Source organism: Chenopodium quinoa, unplaced genomic scaffold (genome assembly GCF_001683475.1).
Source record: "Chenopodium quinoa cultivar QQ74 unplaced genomic scaffold, ASM168347v1, whole genome shotgun sequence".
Taxonomy (NCBI): Eukaryota; Viridiplantae; Streptophyta; class Magnoliopsida; order Caryophyllales; family Amaranthaceae; genus Chenopodium; species Chenopodium quinoa.
Window position 1 is genome coordinate 5,495 of NW_018743174.1, and position 4,118 is coordinate 9,612.

Sequence of the window (4,118 nt, forward strand, 5' to 3'; positions counted from 1 at the left end):
TGGCTGGTGGGTAGTTGTGACTTGTGAGGGAGGAGAGAGAGGTGGTTTTTTTTTTTAAATTATTTTATTTTGAAGTTAACGGAAAGTTAACTTAAGATAACGGAGGGATTAGGGTAGGGTTACATCTTAGACACTAAAAGTACCTTAGGGTACAGCGTAGAATTTTGAAAATGGGTGGGTACAGCGTAGAATTTTAAAAATGGGGTACAGCTTGGAAAAGTCAATATCTTAGGGGTACTATATAGAAAAATCCATAGTATATTTCATTCACATGTCATATACTCATATTCATGATAATAGGTCCCTTTCACTCCTTGATGCTCTCTAGTTAAGATTCACTTAGTTTTTCACTTCATATCAACTAGTATTTGCTAAACCAGGAGTCCAAGACCAAAATATATTGATTGAAATGAGACAGGACAATGGTCATTGCATGAGATTTGAGAATAGAGCTTAAAACATGGTTTACACAGTCCTATAATTGCACAGCATCAAACTATTAATGCTGTCCCAAAGAGAGGAATCAGCCAGAAAGAGTGGGTGATGTACTGCTGTGTGTCTTGGTGAAGAGAGGGGGTGAGAGAGAGGGGGGGGGGGGGGGAGGGGGAATTCAAGCCCTTACATAGCATTGACTTTCAAATGGCACGAGCACGCAGAAGTATCTCCCAGTGGCTTGACCAGTTATCTTTGTGAACGCTGAAGGTACCAATAGAACTGAATATTAAACAAGAAGTAAGTAGGTAGCATAGTAGTTGTACCAACTTGAAACTCACAGCAACAGAGGTGCAATATTGCTCCTACTTGAGCTTGATGCTGAAACCGTAAGCACTCGTATATTTCTGGAAATCGTAAATCATAGCAAACAGTGAGGCCCAAGCGTCCACAGGGACTATCCACTGCCACAACATCCTTGCCTGAAAATTGAGTACATCACCAAAAGAGCATAATCTGTATTCTGTAGATATCCTAGGAGACGAAGAAAGGAAACTGCCAATTCAATTTACACAAAATAAAGAAAAGGGCAACGTTATAAGACCAAAGAAGAGCAAAATCTATTTGTAACAAGGGGTGTGTAGTCAACTAATCCTAAAAAATCCACTAGACTAATGTCAAGTGTTTTTCTTATTAAACCATTGCTGTTATATCAGCCAAATAACACTTATTTACAAATAGCACAAGAATAGCAATAGGTATTACCTGTAACTGCAAAATTTTATACTTCCTCCGTTTTTTTAATATCGCACCACTTACCTTTTAAGGAAGTTTCACATTTATTGCACCATATCCATTTTAGGAAAAGAAATTTATGTGTTCACACTATAATAACCTAATATACCTTGTTTTTCAACCCTTACTTTTATTTTGTGCATACAATCACATGGGCAACTTGGTATTTCTACCTTTTCTCTCTCATCCTTTTTCCACTACCAAAAAATTTGTGTCAAACCCTTATGGTGCAATAATAAAAGAACGGAGGAAGTATGATTTAGAGTGGCAATTTTACATCATTTTGGTAAACAAAATTGGGATTAATGAAAACATTAATAAGTTAAATGGCATTTCCAGGAAAAATGACAAAACTTGATGGCACAGATGGCTTTTGCCTCTATCCGACCTGCCTAGAATACAAGTTGCTAACCTGCTTCAGTAAAGCTGCTTTCCTTATAAGCCATTCCGCCAGGGACATCCACATCAAACCTTCAAAACAGTAAATAAGACAAGGATCTCAATTTAGTTACCTTTTAACTGCTCAACCTCCTCCCCAAACTTCATTGGCTATTTTGACCTTTTGAGGGCATGCAATCACATTAATCAGGATTCAGGATCCTAATTAGAGAAATAATAAGCTAAAGGAAGACAAAAAAAAGTATAAAAAAGCCATCTTTTGAATGTCTGACAATTTTGTAAGCTCATCTAGTATAAAAGTAAGTTATGCACAGTTTTTTCAGGTCCCTGGCACATACATTCACCTCAAAAAGTCCTTTTACTGAAGTACCCACTCATGAGTGAAATTTGCAAGTTAAGAACTTAAACACTGCAGGATGACACTCCCTCACTCTCAGAATGTTCTTTCTAGTTGGAAATGTTACAGTAGTGCTTGATAAAAAGAAAAAAATTAACCAGTTGAAAGGAAGCAGTAAAACATACAAGTGTATTTTGGAATATTTGCTTCTAATTTTTCCAGTATCATCAACTATCACATGTGTATTACGCAAATGAGAATCGTCAGATGCCTTTTCCTGAAAACCTCGAGAGACAACCATATCTGAGACTCTCTGCAACCCATGCCAATGAAAACAGTCAAAGGAAGCAAGAAGCCGGAAACGTCATCACCTTGAGAAAATGACTTGACTCAAAAAATATCCATAGATGCACATGACTTGAACTGTAACACTTTCCAAGAACCCACAAATTGATTTGAAAATAAAGCATAGGGAAAAAATTACTTGGTGAAAGTATCACAAGGCTAAAGTTATAGACCAAAGGGAAGGAAGATATGTTTATACAAGCTAAATTGCTAAAAGCATTATTCATCTAATCAATGATAGATAGGCCTAAAACTAATAAACTCGAAATACCGTGCAAGACAGTACCTCACCTGGCAAGACTGCAGTATCCTTGCATTATTGGTCCATCCAATGGTTCTGCAATCTTAACGCTGTCCCCAAGATTAGCACCTACATATGAGAAACTCTCTGGAAAGCAAAGCAATTTGGCCCAGCAGCTGCTGCTTCCTGTGATAGTAAATTTGAGCTCCATTTAGCATTAGTAAGATTATAAACTCAAACATATAACAGAATTTGGAGAAAACAGAAAATTACAAAATTAGACCAAGAAGATGCTAGAGTCAAGGCCTAAATTCAATATATCAAAGTAGTAATTATCACAAGGTTCTAAATTCCTAATAGACAATTGAATAACCAATTAACCATGCATTGACCTACACCAACTAAAAGCCCTATATAGTGCTAAAACAGAATTGACAAGACTTTTGATTGGTAAGCTCCTAACATTTACACCACAGGTAATTTTTCTGCCAGCAGCTGATTGCTACTTTAACTCTGCCTGTGGGTTTCCCGCTGACAGCCCCAAGCCTGGAAAAAGAAGGATGGTTACCATAGGCTAATGACAGCTAGTGTAAAACTTTGTCACATCACATGACACGAGCCTCAATGATTGAGAGTAGTAGTAGGATGGGTTACCTCCCCAAAGTGTTTATGTTGGTTCATGTTGCCGACCCCATTTTATGGGATTAAGGCGTTCAAGCAAGCTGATTGCTACTTTACGTAACTCTTAAAATCATACTTTTCTATGCTAAAATAATAATTTATCATCATAAAATAAGTTAAGTTATGTTTTAAAAGAAACGGAGGGTTTAGAAGAATTTCGTTCAAATTAAATTTTTAAGAACCGAAGGTTCAAATTACAGCAGAATGGTGCCCATTTCTTAAACAGCAGAATACAATCAAATTAAATTGACTAAAAGAAAATTAGAAGTATATTATATAAATTCATCAACTCAAACTCGATTTGCCTAAATTTATCATATATTTGATTAAATTAATGTAATTTTTTCCAATGATTATTGGAATTAACCAATTAAAGGATTAAGCCAATTTTTAAGGAAATCAGGAATAAAAAAAAAATTGTACCTTGACAAGACGAGAACAGGTGGCAAAATTGGCGGAGAGATCGTTGACAGAAGTGATCTGGGCGACGGCAACTCGGGCTGAGTTAGCGGCATGGTTGACTCGTCGGAGAATGAGGCACGTGATATCTGGGTTGACTGGTGGTGAAATTGGATTTGCTAAACAAGGAAAATGCTGTTATTGATGCTGAGGACAAGCTGGTAATAACCGTCAACATTTCAACATCTATAATCTATCTTTAACCTCTCACTACTCACTTCGAGTTGTTAAATACCGCCCTCGAATTTTTCGGATAACGCCCACAAAATATAATTTCTAACGCTAAACACCGCCAACAAAAATGATCATCACCGCCAACATTCAGTGTGAATGGACAATCGTACCTTATTACTTCACCACCCCTTATCCTCTCGGCGACCCACAACTCCTTCTGATCGGCGATGACCACCACCACCCTGATCGGCGACC

The 4,118-nt window shown here is 37.2% G+C and overlaps 1 pseudogene; it reads right to left on the minus strand.

Annotated features, from left to right (window-relative positions):
• Nucleotides 1-681: 681 nt before the first annotated feature.
• LOC110732196 lies at nucleotides 682-3,868 on the minus strand (annotated as a pseudogene).
• Nucleotides 3,869-4,118: the final 250 nt, after the last annotated feature.